We start from the raw sequence: 23,868 nt of genomic DNA, 5'->3' as shown, positions 1-23,868 counted from the left end.
CTTACCGTCTGAGTAATTAATGCAGGGAGGTATTTATCGGTCATGGACGTGAGGAGTGTGTTGGTTTTCCAGCCTCCCTCAGGATCCTTCTCTAGAGACTGGGGTGACCTTTCCTCTACCATCGATGCTACCTTCACTCGCATCTCCTCAATTTTACAGTCATCCGTCCGCAACACAACTTCCCCATCCTAAAAGGAATACAATTCCCCTTCTCCTTCCGATCCACAAGCCTCTGCATCAAGCAAGTCATACCTCATAACTTCCATCGTCTGCTACTGAATCCTAACACTAATAGCACCTCTACCGCCCCTCCTCCAGCATCTCCTGCCCACAACCTGTCTTCACTTCCTGCAGTACCCACTCTTTCCATGATTGCTTTGACAATTTGCCCCTACCTACCGATTTCCCACCCAGCACTTAACCCTGGAAGCGGATGAAGTGATACACCTGCCCATTCATGTCCTCCTTCATACCATTCAGGCCCCCAAACAGACCTTTCAATTGCGGCCGCACTCCACTCGCGATTCTGTCGTTATCATCTGCTGTATCTAGTACTCCCAGTGCGGCCACCTCTGTATCGGTGAGACCCGGCTCAGTTTGGAGGACTGCTTTCTCGAACTCTTTCGTAATGTGCAGGATTTCGCACTGGTCAACCATTTTAATTCCATTCTGCATTCTCATTCCGAGAATGTGGGTGTATCCGCGCCTCTAATGCACGATGAAGCACATCTCAGGTTGGAGGGGCAATACCTCATATTCTGTCTGAGTAGTCTTTAAACTTACGCATAAAGTTCGATTTAATTAATCCGGTGCTAACACCGCCTCCCCCACCCCCCCGACCCGTTTCTTTATTCCCCATTCAGATTCCCTCTTGCCCCCTCTGTTCTCGTCGCCTGTCTATCGCCCCTCTGGTTTCTTCATCCTTCTCTTCCTCCCATGGTCCATTCCCGTCTCCTATACGGATCACTTCTTCTTCCCACTTCGCCTTTTCCAAATATTAACTCCCTCTTTCGCACGTCATCCCACTCTACAGTCCACCTAACTTCTCCCCTCGCATGCCTTTACCTTCCAGTTTGCACGACTTCCCGTCCAACAGCATCCTTCTCCGATTTCATCCCTCTTCCTATCCAGTCCTGATGAAGGGTCTCGACTCGAAATGTCAACTATATATTCCTCCCGATGATGTTGCCTGACCTGCAGAGTTCATACAGCATTTTCTGTGTGTCCCTCTGATCATTGTGCCGGAAATTCCCATCTTCGCCCGTCATCCATCTGTCATTCAGGTTCAGTTTTTTTTTTAAATACGACCTTAAAACCATAAAATATCGGAGCAGGATTAGCCCATTCATCCCATCGAGTCTGCTCTGCTATTCAATCATGGCTGATCCCCTTTTCTTCCCCGCGTCAGCCACACACCCTGGCGTTCTTCCCGTAACATTTGATGCCGTGGCCAATCAAAAACCTATCAATCCCTGTCTTAAAGGCACCCAACGACCTGGACACAACAGCTGCCTGTGGTAACAAATTCGACATATTTACTACCGTCTGTCTAAAGATTTTTTTCCGCATCACTATCCAGACGTTAAGTCCCCTTGTGATAGTCTTCCCACGACGGGAAACATGCTTCATACATCCACTCTCTCTGGGCCGTCCAACATTCGAAATTATTCACTGAAGTCCCCACTTATCCTTCTAAATTCCAGACCTGCGCAACGATTCCAGAACGACTAATTCTTGATAGACCTTAAGAAATGTCTTCACGATCTGTTCAGCCACGACGTTAAGAAGCCTGGGGTGCACACGATCTTATCCAGGTGACCGTTCTACCTTCCGCAACTCTCTATTGCTCTATGCACCAAAAAAGATAACACGCGGTTCCTTTGACAGACTGGAATACTGCCCAGATTAGGAACCGGAAACAATGCGATAGGGGGATCTGTGAATCGGATACTTGTTGATTAACTGAAACCGCTGCTGAATAGACAGACACTTTGTGCTCCATGGACGGAGGTGTCACAGGATTCACTTTCGATTCGTCCACTCCTTGCATTAAGCACTGGTCAGGGTGATGCCCGGATTCTGCCTTCATTGTCCGGGAATGAGAAGAAAAACTTTCACCACCGGAACTTATTTTCTGAGGAACTAATGTCGGGACCAATTTGTCAGACACGAACCTGGCCAGTGTGTTGTTGATGCCAACCTCCCTCCGGATCGTTCTTCAAGAAATGGAGTGACCTTTGCTCTAAAACTGATGCTGCATTCAATCGCATCTTCTCACTTTCACCGCGATCCATCTTCCCGCCTCGCTAACAGGGATACAGTTCCTCTGGTCCTTATCTACCACTGCACGTGCCTCTGCACCGAGCACATCATTCTGCTATATTCAACTGTATTCTAACACAATCGCACCTTACCCTCCCCTACCCACCATCACTCTTGGCTTTGTGCAGGGTCCACTCTCTCTGTGATTCCTTTGACAATTCTTTCCTCCTCACCCATATCCCTGCAAGGGAAGGATACTACACCTGCCGATTCACGTCTTGCCTCGCGCTATTCAGGCCCCTTAACAGTCCATCCAGACCAGGCAACACTTCAACCGCTAATTTGCCTGGCTCTTCTAATCTATGGGTAGTTTCGATGCCTCCAGCGGTAAGATCAGAGATAGACTGGGATACCCTCTGGGTTTTTTCCCTCCTCCCCCTTTTCCTTCTCCCTGAGCCTCCTGTCCCATGACCCTCTCATATCCCTTTTGCCAATCTCCTGTCCAGCTCTTGGCTCCATCCCTCCCCCTCCTGTCCTCTCCTATCATTTTGGATCTCCCCCTCCCCCTCCCACTTTCAAATCTCTTACTAACTCTTCCTTCTGTTAGTCCTGACGAAGGGTCTCGGCCCGAAACGTCGATTGTACCTCTTCCCAGAGATGCTGCCTAGCCTGCTGCGTTCACCAGCAACTTTGATGTGTGTTACCAGATTGTCGATCCCTTTCACTCCATCAATCATGTGCAGAATTTCGCACTGTTCGACCATTTTAATTCTACAGTTCATTGACATTCCGACATGTCGGTGAATCCTATCCTCCAATGCCACCATGAGGCAAATCTCAGGTTCGAGGAGCAGCATCACATATTCCGCCTGAGTAGTCTTCAACCTGATGGAATAAACATTAATTTCTTTAACAAGGTGTTTTTTTTTCCTTCCCACTCCCTATCTTTTTTTTTAATTCCCTATTCTTCATTCCCTCTTGCCTCCTTTCTTCTCCTCGCCTGCCTTTTCCGCGTATCGCCTGCTGGCTTCTCACTTCATGCCACTCTCCAATCCCGCCGACTCTCCCCTTCTCTATCTTCACCTATCACAATCTAGCTGGTACTGCTTCCCCTCATCCGTCTTATTCCACTGGTTTCTTCCACTGCATTTCTTGTCCTGATAAAGAATCTCTGCCTGAAACTTCGACACTTTATCGCTCTCCATGGATGTTGCCTGAAGTGCCGACTTACTCCAGCATTCTGTGCGCTTCGCTGATCCTTTTTCAGAGATGCCCATCTTCGCCGTCATACATCTGTCATTATAGATTCACTTTTTCTCTTGATCTTCTTCCATAATTATAGTCTGCAGCACTGGTCGGTCACCACAGTTCCGTTGTGCACAACACCCAACACACAAAAAAAATTAGAATATCCCGATTCTAACCGCCACGGTCACTCAATTGGTGAAACGTGCTCAGCGGATTTTCTGACCCGGATCACCTACGCCCACCTTGTCTGAAACCGAAAAGTAGCCTGTTGTTCTCTCTTTCCCAGTTGGGACAAACAGGCGTCCACCGGAAACATTAACTTTAACCTCAATTCTCCAAGTGTTGCTGAGCCGCTGCGTGTTTCCATAATAATATATATACTTTTCTTGTATATGAACACGGCTCTATTCTGCAGAGAAGTCTAATTACAAACCGGAAAAAAAGAAAGTCTGCAGATGCTGATATCCAAACAACACACAAAATTCTAGAGGAACTCAGCAGGCCGGGCTGCAACGATGGAGAGTGTATTTTCAACGTTCTGGTCCTTTCCATAGATGCTGCCTGGACTGCTGATTTCCTCCAGTATATTGTGGTGTTGTTTCTGTTATGCAGAGAATAGATTACATTTAAAGTTATACAGAACGAGGGTAAATCTTTCCAAATAAAACAAATGAAATGCGAAAGCCTGACTTTTATCCTTGGGTCATATGACAGCTCCGTGCTTTAAAATACGATGACTGAAAATTGCTGCTGCCCACATCAGATAGAGCAGAGGATAATTTCGGTCCATTAACCTCTGAGTAATGAGTCCATCACCCTTCCGCAGTGCTAATCCGCTGCTGTGAAAGTGGTGTTGCTGTGCTGTAAATGTTGTGTGAGTGTGTGTGTGTGTGTGTGTGTGTGTGTGTGTGTGTGACTGTGTTTGTGAGTGTATACACCTTGAGAGGTATTTTGAAAGTCGAGACGTTTTCACCCACATCGGGGAGTTACTACGTACAAACCCGGCGTTCCATTAACTTCACAATATTGTCCCGAAGCATGAATACATTTTATAAATCTCAACCCATTTTGCTCCAAGGAAAATAGGTCCAGTCTCTCAAAACACAGACCCTCCAGTCCAGCCAATATAGAACATAGAACATAGAACAGTGTAGTTCAGGAGCAGGCCAGCTGACTCACAATGTTGTCCGAAACCAGATAAAAGGCAAATCAGAAGCACCCAAAGACTAATCCCTCCTACCTACATAATGTCCATATCCCCCCATCTTCCTCGCACACATGTGCCTATCTAAACGTCTCTTAAACTCAACTAATGTATTTTTTCTGTACCATCATACCACCATACCAGTGATCTCCTACTCACTGAGTAAAAATAAATTACCCCTCTCACCTTCAATACATGCCCTCTGGTATTAGACATTTCTACCCTGGGAAACAGTTGCTACCTGTCTACTCTATCTTTGCCTCTGATAATCTTGCAAATCACCAACAGATCTTCCGTCAGCCACCAATGCTCCAGGAACAAAACAACCCAAATTTCTCCATCCTCAAATGAGATCTCATGCCCTCTAAGCCAGGCAGCATCGTGGTAAAGCTCTTCGGCACAATCTCCAAAGCCTCAATATTCTTCCTATATTACAGCGACCAGAATTGTATGCAACACTCCAAATGTGGCCTAACATGAGTTTCACAAACTTACAACACAGCATCCTCATGGAACTCCTCTGTCCCCTCTCCCACTTGATGACAGACTCTTGGATTTCTGTAGCGTCCAACTGTGATCAGGTTCTCCTCCTTGATGGATCACTGCGATTCCACTTTGCCGACCACGGTCAAGGCCCATTAGCATTTACACTGATTCCGCTCCCTGGAAGCTAGGGCAGGTTATGTTCTCTTCAGACACAATAAGCAGACCTATGCACCCTTTGGAGCCCTCTGGCCCACCTTACCTCCTGAGGTCCTGAGCAACAAAATCCTTCGGGGAGGGGAAGGAAGGCTAATCCTTTTATTACCTTGCGACCATAAGACATCGGAGCAGAATTATACCATGCAAAGTTCAAAGTGCACATATGTCACCATATACAGTTCTGAAATTCATTTTCTTGTGGGCATACTCAGTGAATTAAATAGCCATAGTAGAATCAATGAACGACCGCACCAACAGGACACAAACCCTGTGAGTAAAGAACAGCAGTGTGCAAATACATAAAAAGAATGAAACAATAATACTACTAATAATAATAATAACAACAACAATAATAATAATAACAATAATGATAAATATTTCAAGAACATAAGATGAAGAGTCCTGGAAAGTGAGTCCACATATTGTGAGAACAGTTCAGTGATGGAGCAGTGAAGTTCAGAGAAGTTACCCCTTCTGTTCGGCAGCCTGATGGTTGAGGGAAAATAACTTTCTGAAAGTGGAGGTGTGACTCCAGCTGTTTCCTGTACCGTCTCCCTTATGGCAGCAGCAAGTCTGATCTACCGTACCTCTCAGTCCATTCTCCTGCCTTTTCACGTAACCTTTGATGCCCTGATTAATCAAGAACCTATGAACCTCCGCAATAAATATGCTCGTTGACTTGGCCTGCTGTCAGTACCTCCACTTGAACTCGGACTTTTTGTGCAGCTTGTACTCCCTGTCCGTAGCTGAAACAGAAGCCATGAGTAACTACATTGAATCGTCTCTGGCTGCAGGCATCATCTGGACGTCTTCCTCCATTGCTGGTGCTGCTTTGTTTTGTTTTGTTTTATTTGTTTTTTTTTTTTTTTTTTTTTTTTTTGGAAAGAAGGACAGCTCCTTAGTCCAGCATTGATTACTGGAGCTTGAAAAAAGTCACTATTAAGTCTCTTGCTGAACACACAGGTCACGTCCAAAGAGTAATCCAGCGCCTTCTGGAGAACAAATGCTTTGTGAAGGCTGAGAAATGTGAGTTTCATAGCAATACAGTCTCCTTCATGGGGTATGCAATTTCAGGCGGTTGCTTTCAGATGGACCAACAGAAGATCAAGGCGGCAGTCGAATGACCCCAAACTTCGACCCGTCTGGAGTTGCAAAGCTTCCTGGGCTTCGCTAACTTCTATCGCCGCTTTATCAGAAATTACAGTACACTGGCTGCACCACTCATTGCTCTTATATCATCTGTTGTCAGATTCTCTTGGTCCCCTCCTGATGGGGGTAACAAAAACATTCTTTGAAATGAAGCAACGTTTCACCTCTGTCCCCATCCTGATTCAACCCGACACCGACCGGCAGTTCATTGTGGAGGTGGATGTGTCTGACATGGGTGTAAGATCTGTTCTCACTTAGTGCTCCGCCAAGGATGAGAAGGTACGCCCCTGCGCCTTCTTCTCTCATCGCCTCAGACCCTAGTTACGGTCCCACTAACTGTGTTTATGTTCCCAACTCTGTTCAATCACCGCTATTGCAGTGGGATCATTCTTCCCGGTTATCCAGTCACCCTGGAACCAGACGTACTCAGGCCTTCATCAGTCGGCGGTTCTGCTGGTCCTCCGTGACAGATTTACATGTGCGATTTCATCTCAGCCTGCTTGGTCTGTTCTCAAAGAAAAAATTCTAACCGGTCACCCGCTGGTCCCATGGCTACCCCAGGAGAGACTGTTGCCACACTGCCCTGGACTATGTCACCGGTCTTACCCCCATTATTCGGTAAAACCACCATTCTCACTACAGTTGATCGCTTCTCCAAGTCTGTACACTTCATTCCTTTACCTAAACTTCCCACTGCCAAAGAAAAAGCCAAATTACTAATACTGCATGTTTTCAAATTACACGGCTTACTTCTAGATATTGTGTCAGAGAGGGGCCTTCAATTAACGTCCAACTTCTGTAATATTCTTGTTGACGTTGTCTTCAGGATTCCACCCACAGACCAATGGGCAGACCCAGAGGGCCAACCAACAGCTAGAGACAGTATTGGAGTGTCTGCCGCCACCCCCACCCATGGATTCAGCAACTACCCTGGGCCAAGTACGCCATAAACTCTCAGCCGTTCTCATCCAAAAGGTCTGACCCCTTAGAGTGCTGCCTTGGCAAACAACCTCCATTGTTTCCTGCCCAGGACGAGGAGGTTGGCGTTCCATCTGCCGAGGCATTCATCCGCCTTTGTCAGCGGACGGGAAGGCGCACTCACTGTGCCCTTCTCCGTCCTTCAGCTAGGATCAAGCGTCAAACTGACCGCCATCGTTTCAGCACTCCACTTTACGCCAGGAAGAGCGTGTGTGGCTTACAACCCGAGACATGCCCCTCAAGGCAGATTCCCGCAATTTCACCCCCGCTTCATCGTCTCCTTTCCCGTTGCTAAAGTTGTCAGCTCTGCTGCCGTCCGTCTCAAGCGCCCATCCACTCTCAGCTGCATTCATCCCACCTTCCATGTGTCCGGTGTCAAGCCTTTTTTGAGCCACCAAAAGTGCCCTGTCCCCAAAACACCCCTTCCCCCACGGTTCATCGATGGATCAGAGGCCTTCACGGTGCATCGACTGCTTCGACGTTCGACGCCGGGGCTGTGGCCTCCAGTACCTTGTGAACGCGGAAATCCAAGCAAAACGCACAAAGCGCTTGAAGAACTCAGCAGGCCAGGCAGCATCTATGGAAAAGAATACAGTATACGTTTTAGGCCGAGACACTTCTGCAGCAATTGAGAGAGAGAAAAAAAAAAGAAAGATGAGGCGACAGATGTATATGGTGGGAATGTGGTGGGGCGGGAGAATGCACAATTTGATAGGTAAAACTGGGGGGGGAGTGGTGATGTAATAGCTGGGAAGTTGATTAGTGAACGAGATACAAGGCTGGAGAAGGCGGAATATAATAGGGGAGAACAGAAGGCTCTAGTGCAGAGGATGAGGTAGTTGTTTTGCAAAGTGAGGCAGTGTAGAGTAGGACTCCTTCATTTGTATCATCTGTAGAATTGCGCACAAATTCATCAATTCATTCAGTCAAATCAATGACATACAACGTGAAGAGAGGCCGTCCCAACATCATTCATGTGACACACACTAGGCATAGGCAGCCAACCAGAAGAGACCCCGGTTATTCCTACACTTTTTGTACTGCCAATCGGCCAACCATCTATACGTGGTCGTACAGCAATGCACTCGTATTTTGCTAAGCAGCCTCATGTATTGCGCCTTGTGAAATGACTTCTGAAAACTCAAGTATCATCCAAAGATTCGCCTTTGTCTATCATGCTTGCTATTTGATCAAAGAGTTCCAACAGATTTGTCAGGCTAGATTTCCTTTGTAGAAAACTATGCTGAATTTGATCTATTTTATCATGAGCCTCCATGTACCCTGAAACTTCCTCCTTCATAATAGACTCCAATATCTTCCCAATCACTGGAGACAGGCTAACTGATCCATAATTTCCTCTCTTCTACTTCCCTTCTTTCTAAAAGAGGTTAGAGACATTAGCAATTTTACGGCCACCAGTAGCCATTGCAGAATCCAATGATTATTGAACGATCAATTCCAAGGCATCCACAATCTCGTCAGTAATCTCTAGCAGAAAATCTGCAGTAGAGTCCAATCCCTCCTGGTGACGTATGTTTCTTAACGCATTGCAGCTTCCGGAGCATCTTCATCTTAATAATAGCAGATGCATTCACTTCCGCCCACCCCTCCCTCCACACTGTTACATTTCTTGCATTTTGCTAGTGTCTTCCACAATGAAGGCTGACGCAAATGACAGGATGTTCGTCTGCCGTGTTCACCATTTTCACCTCTCCAGGTTGTTTTCCAACGGTCTGACATCCACTCTCTCCGCTCTTTTACCTTTTATACATATTTGAAAAATCTCGTTGGATCCTCTTTTATGTTATTGGCTCGTTTTCCTTCATGTTTAATCTTTTCTTTCTTTGTGGCTTTGAGTTGTCTTCTGTTGGTTTCCCTCATCCTCCCCTGAGAACACTTGATTATATTTGATCTTTGGAATCTACCTTTCATGCACTTTCCTAATATTCTCCAAAAACGCAGGCCATTGCTGTTCACAAACCGCCCCCATCCTTCCTTGTCGCTCCTTCTAATCAATTCTGTCCAATTCCTTTCTCATGCCTCTGTAGTTTCTGTTACTCCACTCTAATCCTGATTTATCAGACTTAAGCCAGTGTTCACGATTAATATTAACAATCTGGAAGAAGGAGCCGAGTGTTGAGTAACTAAGATTGCTGACGGAAAACAAATTGTGCAGCAGATACGGACAATCTGCAAAGGGATATAGATAGGTTAAGTGAGTGTGCAAGGATCGGGCAGATGGAGTATAATGCTGGTAAATGCGGGGCCGTCCACATTGGAGGGGAAAATGGAAGACCAGATTATTATTTATCCGGTAAGAAATTGCAGCATGCTATTGTGCAGAAGAACTTAGACCTTTTGCATGAATCGCAAAACTTTGGATTGCAGATGCAGCAGGCTATCAAGAAGCCAAATGGATTGTTGGCCTTCATTACTAGATAGATTCAATTTAAGAGCAGGGAGGTTATGCTGCAACTGTCTAGTGTACTGGTGAAGCCACATCGGGAGTACAGCGTGCAATTCTGCTCTCCTTAGTTGAGGAATCACATACTGGCTTTGGAGGCGTTGCAAAGGAGGTTCACCAGGATGATTCCAGAGATGAGGGTTTTGGACTATGAGGAGAGATTGACTCGGCTAGGACTGTACTCGCTGGATTTCAGAAGGATGCGAGGAAATTTGATGGAAACATATAAAATTATGAAAGGGACAGATAAGATAGAGGCTGGGAAGTTGTTTGCTCTCGTGGATGAGACTAGAACTAGGGACAGAGCCTCAAGATTCGGGGGAAGTAGATTTAGGGCCGAGATGAGGAGTAATTGCTTTTCCGAAAGAATTGCGAATCTGTAGAACTCTCTGCCCAATGAAATAGTGGAGGCTACCTCATTAAATATATTTAAGACAAGGTTGGATAGGTTGTTGCATAATAGAGGAATTAATTGTTATGACAAATAGATAGGTAGGTGAAAATGCGTTCACGGACATATCAGTCATGATCTTATTGAATGGCGGGGCAGGCTCGACGGGTCAGATGACCTACCCCTGCTCGTATTTCTTAAGTTCTAATGTTCTCATGCCCTAAGCTCTTGTTAAACCTTGCGTTGTATCACCAACGAACGATCACTCCTATCGTTTTCAGCCCGTCGTGAAGAAGCCGAAAGCACCAAGCGCTTTAAAACCTCGTTCTGAGTTGCAAACAAACGATATCTCGTCAGGGCAGTCACGGTAAATAGGGTCTATGCCCTGTTTGCCTTTATTAGTCGTTAGACCATTCCTGAGATGTTGCCTTTCATGAGATTACAAGTAGGATCGTTAAAGGATGTGAACTGGATGTTCTTTATTTGCACCTTTAGAAGGTGTTTAGCAGGGTGCTACATATGAGGCTGCTTACCCAGTTAAGAACCATTGTATTACGGAAAAGTTAGCAGCATGATTGGTAGGATGGAGTGCGGGGAGATAAAGGGTCCTTCTCTGGTTGCTGTCGGTGACTAGTCGTGTTTCGCAGGGTAGGTGTTGGGTCAGTTTTTTTATGCTGTATATTAATGACTTAGATGATAGAATAGATGGCTTTGTTGAAAATATTGCAGAGGTTATGAAGATTGTTGGTGTGCCAGGTAGTGTTGAGGAAATAGGTAGACTGCAGAAGGACTTAGACAGATTAGGAGAATGAGTAAAAAGTGGCAAATGAAATATAATGTTGAACAATGCATGGATATGCACTTTAATAGCAGAAAATAATGTGCAGACGCGGAGAAAATCTCGGTATCTGAGATGTATACGGCATTGGGAGTCCTTGTGCAGAACACCCTGAAGTTTAACTTCCAGGTTGAAAGAGTGATGAGGAAGTCAAATGCAACGTCAACATTCATTACATGAGACGTAAAATGCAAGAGCAGGGATGTAGTGCTGAGGTTGTACGTGGGACCTGTGAGACCTCACGTTGAATATTGTGAACAGCTTGGCATCCTAATCTAAGAAAAGATATGCCGGCATTGGAGAGGATCCGGAATGGGTGCACAAGGATAATTGCGGGAATAACAAGGTTATAGTAGGAAGAACGTTTCATAGCTGTGTGACTGTAGTCATTGGACTTTAGAAGAATGAGGGGTGTCTCATTGAAACCTTTCAAATGTTGAAAGACCTGGATAGAGTAAGTGTGGAAAGCAGTCGATGGCAAGAGCGCACAGTCTCAGGATGGAGGGACGCCCATTTAAATAGAGATGCGGGAACATTCTTTAGCTATAGGGTAATAAATTTGTGGAATTTGTTGCTACAGGCAAGACTGGAGGACAGGTCATTCGGTGTTTCTAAGTCAGAGTTTCATAGTTCATGATTGACCACGGCATCAAAGGATACGGGAGATGGACGGAGAGTGCGGCTGAGGAGGGCAAAAAAGGATCATCCATGACTGTATGGCGGATCAGACTCGACGGGCCAAATAGCCTATTTTTCCTGTGTCAAATGGCCTTATAGTCTCATGGCTGTTTATTCCCTTCTATAGGTGCTGCTTGACTTCCTGAGTTCGTCCATCATATTGTGGGCGTCCCTCATGTTTCACAGCATCGCTGATAATAAATTTAATTTGACCTGCAGAATCTCCTGTTCAAAGTGAAGCTCAAAGTACAAACTGCTGTCTTTTTTAATCAAGGTACGTGACCAGATATGACATACAGATTCAGTTTTTGTAGCAATTCACAGTAGAATAGAGAAATACAATGGAATCAATGAAGAAATACGGAGAAACATTGACAAACAACCAATGTGCAAACTAAAACAATTGTGGGAATACATCAATAAACAAACAAACTAGGGCAATAAATAATACGGAAAACATGAATTGTAGAGTTCTTGAAAGTGAGTTCATAGGTTGTGCAATCGTTTCAGTGTTGTGGCGAGTGAAGTTACCTTTACTAGATCAGAAGTCTAATGGTTAAAGTGTTATGACTGTTCCTGTAACTGATGCTGTGGGAACGGAGGCTCCTATATCTCTTTCATGGTGTCAGTGGGGAGAAGTGGCCACGGCTGGATAGTGGTGGTTTTTCCTTGTTTGTATTTCTGTTTAGTTTAGTAGATTCGGGAGTTGACGAGTTGAGACGTTATAATACAACTTTATATAACTCTGATCATATCTGGAAATTGCATTCAGTTTTGGTCTCCCCCATTACAGGGAGGACGTTGAGGTTTTGGGAAGGTTAGAGCAGAGTGTCACTCGGATGCTGCCAAGATTACAGTAGATGCCAAGAGTGTGTCTCAAATAAACAAAGCACGCAACCTCAGAATATAATCACACCGTTTAGATCAAAGATGAGAATACATCTCTTTTCTGTAGTTCATCGCAGCATGAAGGGCTTCAGGTCGATCTCTGTATTTGTTTTATGATCGACACTGTACGTAATATGCCCCATGTCCTGTGTCCTGTTTTCTATCCTCTATGTTCTCTATGTTATGTTTTATGTTCTATGTTTTAAGGTCAGAAGTGCAAACCCATAGGCATTGACACCATGAAATTAAATCACTTGGAGATTAAATTCCAAAGGAACCTCTCCTACAGCAATCAGATCTGAATGTGGACGGCACGCTTGAGGGAAATTTAGCGTGCCTTTTACAAGCTTTTCACAGAGATAGGACAGGACTGCTTACGGCCCTCCATGGATGACACCTGACCTGCTGAGTTCCTCCAGCATTTCGTGTGTGACAGGTTGGATGTCCAGCAGATGTGGAATTTCTTGTATGAAGCACAGCGTAGTGGGCTGAATGGTTGAGGCTGCCTGACATGGTTCTGTGACGTCAGCAGCCGGCCCTGCTGCGTTAACCTGCAATGTTTATTTGGGCTGAATGGTCTGTGTTGCTTAGCAACATTCTGTGACGTCAGCATGCAGTTCTGTTAAAGCCGATGGGGCCCATTCGTGTTGGAATTGGGAGGGATAGAGCTTACCATTGCACGCTGAGTGTAAAGCTGCCATCACAAAGACGGGGTTCTCTGCATGGGATCGCATTCCTTCCTGGGGTGCCTGAGGGCATGAATTTAAGGTATGAGGGGCTACGTTCAAATGAAATGAGAGGGACAAGTATTTTTAACACACCGAATTGTATGTGACTGAAATTCGCTGACAGGTGTGCGGTCAGAGAGGACAGAAGCGTTTAAAGTGAGGGTTAGACAGACCAACGGACATAAAAGAAATGAAGGGATATAGGTATTGTGTAAACAGTAGGCTATGAAGAACTACAGTCTACAAATCAGTGAGAATGAATGACTCAGTGACAGTGGAAACAGATGGAATAATTGTTTTTGACTCTATTTGGAAGGATGTGGAGGCTGCCATTTTATGACGAGACTGTGGTCTCTGTTTTGTAAGCCAAATTGGCTTGGTCTGATCATTTTTAAAAACTATGTGCAATTACACTCCAGATAATTTGCTAAACCAGGGATTATTTCCAAATAAGAAGTTATTTCTGTGGTGTTCGTTGGTTGGATATCACATTCAGATTTCCAGCTGTTGAGGTCTATACTTGCCCTGACCGATTTCAGCTGGTTGTTAATTGAGAAAACAACAGCCATAAATTACCGGCGGACCCGAGCTGGGAAGAGGGAGAAAAATTGATGCTGACTGAGAGCGGAGCCACTTAAAAGGTGATAAAGGTCTGACACATCACCTATAGCTAATGCAACTGAAATGCAAATATAAATTACTAAGAAATAGAAACATAGAAAGATAGAAAACCTACAGCACAATACAGGCCGTTCAGCCCACAAAGTTGTGCCGCACGTATCCCTACCATAGAAACTACTCGGCTTACCTTTATCCCTCTATTTTACTAAGCTCCATGTACCTATCTGAATGTCTCTTAAAATACCCTATCGTATCCGCCTCCACCACCGTTGACGGCAGCCCATTCCAGGCACTCACCACTCTCCGAGTAAACAACTTACCCCTGACATCTCCTCTCTACCCACGACCCAGCATCTTAAACCTGTGTCCACTTGTGGCAACCATATCAGCCCTTGGAAAAGTCCTCTGACTATCCACACGATCAATGCTTCTGATCATCTTATACACCTTTATCAGGTCACCTCTCATCCTCCGTCGCACCAGGTAGAAAAGGCCGACTTCACTCGTCCTATTCTCAGAAGGCATGCTCCCCCAATCCAGGCAACATCCTTGTAAACCTCCTTTCCACCCTTTCTATGGATTTCAAATCTTTTGCAGTGAGGCGACCAGAACTGAGCACAGTACTCCAAGTGGGGTCTGTCCAGGGTCCTATATAGCTGCAATATTACATCTCGGCTCCTAAATTCAATTCCACGATTCATGAAGGCAAATGCACTGTATGCCTTCTTAACCAGAGAGTCAACCTACGACTTTTGTACTCGGACCCCAAGATCCCTCTGATCCTCCACACTGCCAACTGTTTTACCATTAATACTATATTCTGCCTTCTTATTTGACCTTTGAAAATGAACCACTTCATATTTATCTGGACTGAACTCCATCTGCCATTTCTCAGCCCAGTTATGCATCCTATCAACGTCCCACTGTAACCTCTGACAGCCCTCCACACTATCCAGAACACCTCCAACCTTTGTGTCATCAGTAAATTTGCTAACCCATCCATCCGCTTCCTCATCCAGATCATTTATAAAAATCACGAAGAGTCAGGGTCCACAAACAGATCCCTGAGGCACCGCACTGGTGACCGACCTCCATGCAGAATATGACTCGTCTACAACCAGTCTTTGCCTTCTGTGAGCAAGACAGTTCTCGATCCACAAAACAAAGTCCCCTTGGATGCCATGCCTCTTTACTTCATCAATAAGCCTTGCATGGGGTACCTTATCAAATGCCTTGCTGAAATCTATATACGCTACATCTACTGCTTTTCCTTCATCAATGTGTTCAGTTACATTCTCAAAAAAACAGACCCCTAGCTCCCCACTCACGTTTGAATTGCTGTTTATGTTCTAAATACCTTCTGGTACCAAAGCCATTGATTCTGTCATCTAGATGGTTAATATATATCGTAAAATGCAGCGCGACTTTAACCGAAGCCTGGCCAGACCGCCTAACTTGCTTGTAAACCTCCCGATTCTGTTGAATAAAATCCGTAATCTCAGAGCTATGGATATTAGGACCGCGTATGTCCTTTCTTTCAGGTAATCCGGATTAAACACTTCCGACCCACATGCAGCGATTTAGATCGACAAGATCAAATCTTCTTGGTGCACAAATATATCAGTCCTGTCCTAATTCTTCTCACCAGACATGGAATATCTACCAGTTAAGAGCCCCCCTTTTTACCTACCGCAACAGTTCTCCGGAGTCACTTTGTCAGCAGTATACATTCCACCTTAGGCCAATGTGGATCAGGCTTTAGATGATCTGAGCAATGGGATCAACATGCACGAAACAACGCACCCTAACGCCTTCACAATCGTTTTGGGAGATTCTAACCAGGCCAGTCTGAAGAGAAAAACCCTAAGCGATTACCATCAACAGATGACTTGAAAAACTAGTGCACCAGTCCCCAACCTCCGGGCCACGTACGCAATCGGCAATCGCCTCTGATCTGGGCCGACATTTACGTGCTGAGCGGCACCTAATTAATCAGCTTGTTTATTTCGGTTTTTTTCTTAAAGATGTGTTGGGTGCGTTCTGCCTACCGCTGCACCCCTGCATGCTTCACGGTCCGGTATCGATCCGCGGCATGGAGGTTGGGGACCACTGAACTAGAGGAAACACACTGGACCATTCCTACACCACCACCAGGATGCCTGCCTGCTATTCTACGCCCTCACTTCGGGAAGTCTGATCACCTGGCTGTAATTGTACTCCCTGAGTATAGGCAGAGACGGAAGACTGCAGCACCAGGAGGGACGTCCAATGAGGTATGGATAAGGGAAGCACAGGAGCGTCTATCTACATGACTGCTTTGAATCGGTGGACTGGATTGTATCCCGGGAATCATCTTAGAACCTGGATGAGTATGCCCTAGTTGTTACCGACTTCATTAAAACCTTTACATTCCCAAACCAAAAGCCCGTGGATGAACCAGGAGGTACGTCATCTTCTGAAGGCTAGATCTGTAGCACTCAAGTCTGGCGACCCCGGCCTGTACCAGATATGCTGGCATGATTTGCGGAGGGCATTTTCAAGGGCGAAAGAACAATTTCGAACGGGGTTGGGGGGACATCGGATGTAGGACAACTCTGGGAGGGTTTGCGAGACATAACTTCCAACAAAGCGAAATGGCAGCGATGCTTCACTACTAGATGAACTCGACGCCTTCTAAGCCAGCTTTGAAAGGAAGAATATAACAGCTGTGAAGATCCCTGTTGCACCTGATGACCCTGTGAATTATGTCGCAAATGTCCATGTCAAGGCTGTATTTAAAGTGAGTAGACCCTCGCAAGGCGAAAGGTCCCGATGGTAAGGCTCTGAAAACCTGTGCCAACCAACTGGCGGGAGTATTCAAGGACATCTCCAACCGCTCACTGCTACGGGCGGAAGTTCCTGTGTTTCAAAAAGGCAACAATTGTACATGTGCCTAAGAAGAATAATGCGAGCTGCCTTAATGACTACCGCTCGGTAGTACTCACATCAACAGTTATTAAGTGATTTGAGAGGTTTGTCAAGACTAGACTGAGATCCTGCCTCAGCAAGGACCGGGACCCATTGCAATTTGCCTTTCACCATAATAGGTGAACGGCGGATGAAATCTTAATGGCTCGACACACGGCTTTAGACCAGCTGGACAACACAAACACCTATGCCAGGATGCTATTCGTCGACTTTAGCTCAGCATTTAATACCACCATTCCCACAGTCCTGATTGAGAAGCTGCACAACCTGGGCCTCTGTACCTCTATCTGCAATTGGATCCTCTAATCCCTAACCTGAAAGCCACAATCTGGGCGGATTGGTGATAACATATCCTCCTCGCTAACGATCAGCACAGGTGTACTTCAGGGGTGAGTGCACAGCCCACTGCTCTACTATCTATATACCCATGACTGGGTGGCTAGGCATAACTCAAATACCATTTATAAAATTACTGATGATACAACCATTATTGGTTTAATCTCAGATGGCGACGAGAGGGCGTACAGGAGCGAGATATGACAACTACTGGAGTGGTGTCGCAGCAACAACCTGGCACTCAACGTCAGTAAGACGAAAGGGCTGATTGTGGACTTCAGACCATAAGACCATAAGACAAAGGAGCAGAAGTCGGCTATTCGGCCCATCGAGTCTGCTCCGCCATTTTATCATGGGCTGATCCATTCTTGCATTTAGTCCCACACCCCCGCCTTCTCGCCATCACCTTTGCTATCCTAGCTATTCAGATACCTATCAGTCTCTGCCCTAAATACATCCAATGACTTGGCCTCCTCTGCTGCCCGTGGCAACAAATTCCATAGAGTCACCACCCTCTGACTAAAAAAAATTCTACGCATTTCTGCTCTGAATGGGCGCCCTTCAATCCTTAAGTCATGTCCTCTCGTACTAGACTCCACATCATGGGAAACAACTTTGCCACATCCACTCTGTCCATGCCTTTCAACATTCCAAATGTTTCTATGAGGTCTCCCCTCATTCTTCTAAACTCCAAGGAATACAGTCCAAGAGCGGACAAACGTTCCTCATATGTTAAACCTCTCATTCCCGGAATCATTCCAGTGAATCTTCTCTGTACCCTCTCCAACGTCAGCACATCCTTTCTTAAATAAGGAGAACAAAACTGCCCACAGTACTCCAAGTGAGGTCTCACCAGCGCCTTATAGAGACTCAACATCACATCCCTGCTCCTATACTCTATTCCACTAGAAATGAATGCCAACATTGCATTCGCCTTCTTCACTACCGACTCAACCTGGAGGTTAGCCTTAAGGGTATCCTGTACGAGGACTCCCAAGTCCCGTTGCATTTCCGAACTTTGAGTTCTTTCCCAATTTAAATAATAGTCTGCCCGTTTGTTTTTTTCTGCCAAAGTGCATAACCATACACTTTCCAACATTGTACTTCATTTGCCACTTCTCTGCCCATTCTTTCAATCTATCCAAGTCTCTCTGCAGACTCTCCATTTCCTCAGTACTACCGGCCCCTCCACCTATTTTCGTATCGTCAGCAAACTTAGCCACAAAGCCATCTATTCCATAATCCAAATCGTTGATGTACAATGTAAAAGGAAGCGGCCCCAACACTGATCCCTGTGGAACACCACTGGTAACCGGCAGCCAACCAGAATAGGATCCCTTTATTCCCACCCTCTGTTTCCTGCCAATCAGCCAACGCTCTATCCACGTATGTAATTGTCCTGTAATTCCATGGGCTCCTATCTTGTTAAGCAGCCTCATGTGTGGCACCTTATGAAAGGCCTTCTGAAAATCCAAATATATAACATCCACTACATCTCCCTTGTCTAGCCTACCGGTAATTTCCTCAAAAAATTGTAGTAGGTTTGTCAGGCAGGGTTTTCCTTTAAGGAATCCATGCTGAGTTCTGCCCATCTTGTCATATGCCTCCAGGTACTCTGTAACCTCATCCTTGACAATCGACACCAACAACTTCCCAACCACCAATGTCAAGCTAACAGGTCTATAATTTCCTTTTTGCTTCCTTGCCCCCTCCTTAAATAGCGGAGTGATATTTGCAATCTTCCAGTCCTCCTGAACCATGCCAGAATCTATCGACTTTTACAAGATCATCGCTAATGCCTCCGCAATCTCCACAGCTACTTCCTTCAGAACAAGAGGGTGCATTCCATCTGGTCCAGGAGATTTATCTACCTTTAGACTATTCGGCTTTCTGAGTACTTTCTCTGCCGTAATTGTGACCGCGCACACTTCTCTTCCCTGCCACCCTTGAGTGTCTGGTATACAGCTGATGTCTTCCTCATTGAAGACTGATGCAAAATACTCGTTCAGTTCCTCTGCCATCTCCTTATCTCCCTTTACAGTTTCTCCAGCATCATTTTCTATCGGTCCTATATATACTCACACCTGTCGTTTACTCTTTACATACTTGAAAAAGCTTTTAGTATCCTCTTTGATATTATTTGCTAGCTTCCTTTCAGAGTTAATCTTTTCCCACTTAATGACCTTCTTGGTTTCCTTTTGTAAGGTTTTAAAAACTGCCCAATCCTTTGTCTTCCCACGAATTTTTGCTTCCATGTATGCCCTATCCTTTGCTTTAACTTTGGCTTTGACTTCTCTTGTCAACCACGGTTGCATCTTTTCTCCACTCGAAAATTTGTTCTTTTTTGGAATATACCTGTCTTGCACCTTCCTCACTTCCCGCATAAACTCCAGCCACTGCTGCTCTGCTGTCTTTCCCGCCAGTGTCCCTTTCCAGTCAACTTTGGCCAGTTCCTCTCTCATGCCACTGTAATTTCCTTTACTCCACTGAAATACCGACACATCAGATTTCGGCTTCTCTTTTTCAAATTTCACAGTGAACTCAATCATGTTATGATCACTGACTCCTAAGGGTTCCTTCACCTCAATCCCTCTAATCACCTCGGGTTCATTACACAATACCCAATCCAGTACAGCCGATCCCCTAGTGGGCTCAACAACAAGATGTTCTAAAAAGCCATCTCGCAGACATTCTACAAATTCTCTCTCTTGCGATCCAGTGCCGACCTGATTTTCCCAATACACTTGCATGTTAAGATCCCCCACAATTATCATAGCGCTGCCCTTCTGACAAGCATTTTCTATTTCCAGTTATAATTTGTAGTCCACATCCCTGCAGCTGTTTGGAGGCCTATAAATAACTGCCATCAGGGTCCTTTTACCCCTGCTATTTCTTAGCTCAACCCATAAAGATTCTGCACCTTCCGATCCTATATCACCTTTTTCTAATGATTTAATATCATTTCTTACCAATAAAGCTACGCCTCCCCCTCTGCCTACCTTCCTATCCTTCCGATACACCGTGCATCCTTGGACGTTCAGCTCCCAGAGACATGCATCCTTTAGCCAGGTCTCAGTGATGGCCACAACATCATACCTGCCAATCTGTAGCTGTACGACAAGATCATCCACCTTATTCCTTATGCCGCGTGCATTAAAGTACAACACTTTAAGGCCAGTATTTGATACTTTTCGCTTTGATTTCACTGCAACTTTATTGCACTGCAACTCATCCCAATGGCTACAAATTTGCCCCATCGCCTGCCTGTCTTTCCTGACATCTTTACTGCTCATCATCTCAGATTTATTTCTGCTTTCCCCTTCCTCCGCTCTGTCATTCCATTCCCCATCCCCCTGCCAAATTAGTTTAAACCCTCCCTAACAGCTCTATTAAACTTTCCCGCCAGGATATTGGTCCCCTTCGGGTTTATGTGTAACCTATCCTTTTTGAACAGGTCATACTTCCCCCAGAAGAGATCCCAATTATACAAGAATCTGAAGCCTTGCCCCCTACACCAGTCTCTCAGCCACGCATTCATCTGCCTGATCCTACAACTCTTGCTCTCGCTAGCACGTGGCACAGGTAGCAATCCCGAAATTACTACACTGGAGGTCCTTCTTCTCAGCTTCCTTCCTAACTCCTGGAAATCTTTCTTCAGGACCTTCTCCTTTGTCCTATCTATGTCATTGGTACCAACATGCACCAAGACAACTGGCTGCTCACTCTCCCCCTTTAGAATATTCAGGACCCGATCCGAGACTTCCCGTACATTGGCACATGGGAGGCAACACACCACGCGGGTATCTCAATCAGGCTCACAGAATCTCCTGTCCGTTCCCCTGACTATAGAATCCCCAATGACTACCGCTTTTCTCTTCTCCCTCCTTCTCTCCTGCACAACAGCGCCAGGCTCAGTGCCAGAGACCCGGTCACCGTGGACGTTCCCTGTCAGGTCATCCGCCTCAACAGCATCCAGAACAAGATACTTGTTGCTGAGGGGAACAGCCACTGGTGTGCTCTCCACTATCCGGGCATTTCCCTTCCCTCTCTTGACAATGCCCCAGTTTTCTGACCCCTGTAGCCTAGAGATGACTACCTCTCTGTAGCTCCTGTCTATCACCTCTTCACTTTCCCTAATAAGCAGTAGGTCATCAAGCTGCAGCCGGAGATCCCTAACACGGTCTCTGAGGAGCTGCATCTCGGTGCATCTGGCACAGATGTGGCCATCGGGGAGGCTGGAGGTCTCCCAGGATTCCCACATCTGACACCCTGAACAAAGTACTAACCCTGCAGGCATGCTATCTAATTCTACAGGAATGAAACAGGAAAAATAAGTCTACTCACCCACTTACCTCGTCAAACAGACGAACTTTTTAAACAGTTAGCTCGTACCGTTAGCTGTGAGAGCACTGCTGTTCCTGTCTGTCCGGGCCGATTCGCGAAAGGTGGGGGGCGGGTGGGAGAAAAAAAAGAGTAGGCGCTTTGCTCTCGCCTCTTCCCGTTTACCGCCGAAGCCCGTTGAAGCCAAAGCCCTATACTCTGCTCCCACTCACTCTGCTGCCCGCTGTATAGGGTGGTCTCCTTTTTAAACTCTCCGCGCGGTCCTGTTGACGTCACGCGCCTGCGCAGTCTCGCCCTTCTTGCACTCGAATAGGTTTTTTAAAAAACTGCCTTCCTTCAGAATTCAGCTCCCAGGACGCTCTGTAGTCTCGATCCAAAAGAGAGCGGTTGGCAGCAACCTGCCTTTTCAAACTCTCCGTGAGGTCCTGTTGAGGTTACGCACCTGCGCAGTCTCGTCCTTCTTGCTCTCGAAGTTTTTTTTTTAAAACTGCCTTCCTTCAGAATTCATCTCACACGACGCTCTGTAGTCCGGATCCAAAAGAGACTTCAGGAAGGATAAGACGCAAAAATACATACCAATCCTGATAGGTGTACCAGAAGTGGAGAGTGTGGGTAGCTTCAAGTTCCTCGGCCTAACCTGTTCCCAACATATCAATGTAGTTATAAAGAAGGAAAGCCAGCGGCTTTACTTCATTAGGACCTTAAAATGATTTGGTATGACAACAAATACACTCAAAAACTTCTATAGATGGACCGTGGAAAGCATTCTGACAGGCTGCATCACTGCCGGTTATGGGTGGGAAGGAGTTCGCGTAGAAGAGGTTGCGGCTACTGCGCATAACTGAAAGAAGTTGCAGTAAGTCGTAAATTTAGTCGGCTCCATCTTGAGTACTAGCTTACAAAGTACCCGGGACATGTTCAAGGAGCGGTATCGCAGAAAGTCAGCGTCCATTATTAATAACCTTCAAAACCCAGGGCATGCCCCTTTCTCACTGTCATCATCAGGTAGGAGGTACAGAAGCCTGAAATGACACACTGAACGATTTAAGAACAGCTTCTTTCCCTCTACCATCTGATTTCTAAATGGTCAATGAACCCTTGGACACTACCTCACCGCTTTAGAATATATTATTTCTCTTTTCCTTTAATCTGTTCAATAAACGTATACTGTAAATGATTGACTTATTTATTTATTATTATTATTTTATATTGATTTTTCCTCTATATTGTGCATTGCCATAAACTGCTGCTGCAAAGTTAACAAATTTCACTACACATACCGATGATATTAAACCTGATTTTGATTAAATCCTCTCCATAGATACTGTCTGAACCTGCGGAATTCCTCCAACACGTTTGTGAGTGTTACGTTCGGTATTCCAGTCATTCACCTTGCAGTACCGCACTGTATGAGCCCTCCAGCCTATTCTCAGTATCAGATAGGAGGCCATGAAGGAATCCTGTTGTACTCCACAAGCTACATCTCCTTAGATGGAAAATGTATTACTTTTTTTTTCCACGTGTAGTACAACCTTCAATCAATGCTAATACAAGTCTAGGAGTTGTATGGCATTTTGTTTATAACACTGTATTTGGAGAGGCTGTGGGCACGTGGCCAAGTGGTTAATGCATTGGACTAGCGACTAGGTCGTGAGTTCGAGCCCCAGCCGAAGCAACGTGCAGTGTCCTTGAGCAAGGCACTTAATCACACATTGCTCTGTGGCGACACTGGTGCCAAACTGTATGGGTCCTAAAGCCCTTCCCTTGGACAACATTGGTGTCGTGGATCGGGGAGACTTGCAGCATGGGCAACTGCTGGTCTTCCATACAACCTTGCCCAGGCCTGCGCCCTGGAGAGTGAAGACTTTCCAGGCGCAGATCCATGGTCTCGCAAGACTAACGGATACCTTTATTTGGAGACTTCAGATATGCCTTCTGTGAATTTGAGGTCCTGTCAAGTGTTTTTTTAATCTATGAGCTCTCGCATGAGTATCCTAACTATAACAACGGGAGGCGCATGGTTGATCATATCAATCAATTGCTGTCTCGTGTCACAATTGTACTTATTTCTGT

This window comes from Mobula birostris, chromosome 28 (genome assembly GCF_030028105.1).
Source record: "Mobula birostris isolate sMobBir1 chromosome 28, sMobBir1.hap1, whole genome shotgun sequence".
NCBI lineage: Eukaryota > Metazoa > Chordata > Chondrichthyes > Myliobatiformes > Myliobatidae > Mobula > Mobula birostris.
The sequence above is the reverse complement of the archived record's forward strand: the minus strand, read 5'-3'. Positions refer to the sequence as shown.